Here is a 2,212-nt window from a genome sequence, read left to right as displayed (position 1 = left end):
GTAGTTACAACTTGAATTACTCTGCAAAAGAAATTACAAATCACGAATACAAACTTCATCACAATAAGTAAAACATTTTCTCACTTACTGCCCAATTTCTACATCTATAAAACAGTCTCCCTTTGTTCTTCAATGTAGTTGCCTTCAACAGCAACAATCTTTCCCCACAACCACAATTTCTTGTAGCTAAGTCAGAGGAGGATCCACATGTTTGGGACATTCCAAAACCAATACTCCTTCGCGTGCAACCATTTCCTCCTCTGTCAGCTTCCATTTCCCTGATACAGTAATTTCCAAAGTAAATCAACTTCGACTACTCCCAACAAAAACCCTATATCCCAAATCCATCCATTCAGACGAAACGAAAGACGAAAATCAACTTACGTGACCATTTACGCCAATGTTGAAGAAGATGAAATCCAACCTTTTGCGGTTCACTGAAACCTTCTTCCCAGCTGAAATTATGTGCTTATCACCGAAACCTTTTGAAGAAGATGACCCTCGTCTTTGATTCACTTAAGAAGATCCAATCCCTTATCTCCGTCAGCTCATTTAATCACTAATCAATTTCCATTTAAAATGTTTTAACACGTGGCAAATGTTACAAACGATAGCTGTCATCCCACGTGCCTATACGTTAGCCACATCACCCGAATTTTAACGCCGTTTGTATTGGAGGACCAAAAATAATGGTTTCCTTAAGGACAGGGATCTAATCGTGAAAAGTTTGAAATAGGGACGAAAAATAAAAACGCTTGATAGTTTAGGGACTAAAAACATATTTAACCCAAAAATTTAATACTATATGAAAGGTATTCTTTCAATTTAATATATTTAGTAAAGAAAAATGCATATTTTATAGTAAAACATCCGCCATTAGCTTAAAAATTGCTCAAAATCAGTGCATTAAACCAAGTTGAACCAATTTTTGATACTTATAAATTTTGAAAATTAAAAAAGTTTTATTTATTTAATATTTTCATGCGAATATGAAATACTTTTTAATTATTTTTTTTACAATAATTTACTCGTTACGTCCGACTTTCATATAACTTTATACTATGCATGAATTGATATTTGTTTTTTTAATAAATTAATTATAAATTATCCTGTATTTTACATATGCTTGTTATGCTATCTTTTATATTGCATGTAAACTGGTTCTTGTTAATAAATATTATTCCAATTCGTAACTTATCATGATTATTATTACCATGGACTAAAACTAGTGCAGTAAAAAGAAGAAACTGGAAGGAGTATTTATTTTTATTGAATAATGATCAATAAATACAGAGAGAGAGAGAAATGTGGTCAACTCAAACAAATTTAAATATTCACCAAATGGAAGCCTATGCAACTATAAAACTGCTACCTGGTTATGTGTTTCAATTGCATCTTGCATCCACCTTAAAACAGCTACAAAATGGGTGAGAGAAGACACAATTTTGCAGTAATAATGGTGTTTGTTCTTTGTATGTCTATGGTTTCAACAAAGATGGTTTATAGAAAATTGTTTTATGTTGGGATATAATGGTGGTTGTTCTCTGTATCTTTCGAGTTGTTTAAAGTGTACCCATTTATCTATAGATAAGTAGTAGTGAAAAATTTACCTATAGATGGATTATAAATTACTCACTGAAAATTATTTTTTACGGACCAATAATTTGTATGAAATTTACCTATGCGCTGATCAATGATAGATTTTTTTTTGTTGGTAAATTGTGGATATTTGTATGTACTTACGGAGTTTTGTTATTACTTACAAATTTTAACTATAAATAAATGTATTTTTTTCAGTCGTGGATTGCAGTGTTGTTGGTTTCTTATGATTCTAATACTTAAAATCACATTGTGGACTGCAGTGTTGTTGGTTTCTTATGATTCTAATACTTAAAATCACATTGGCTTCACCCATGTCTTTCATTTCAAAATTTGATCCTAGAAACAATTTAGTTCTAGCGACAATCTCATTGCATGTACCAAAGATTAACATGTGATCCACATACAAACATATAATGACACAATGACCATTTTCAAATTTAGAGTAAACACATTTATCAACATCATTAGGTGAAAAACCATCACAAAGCAACACATTATCAAGTTTTTCATGCCATTGTTTTGGTGCTTATTTCAACCCATACAAGGATTTTAAGAGTTTACGTACTTTATCCTCTTGACCAAGTACAACACACTCTTCAAGTTGAGTCAT

Source organism: Vigna umbellata, chromosome 9 (genome assembly GCF_029865625.1).
Source record: "Vigna umbellata cultivar VRB3 chromosome 9, Vumbellata_1.0, whole genome shotgun sequence".
Taxonomy (NCBI): Eukaryota; Viridiplantae; Streptophyta; class Magnoliopsida; order Fabales; family Fabaceae; genus Vigna; species Vigna umbellata.
The sequence above is the reverse complement of the archived record's forward strand: the minus strand, read 5'-3'. Positions refer to the sequence as shown.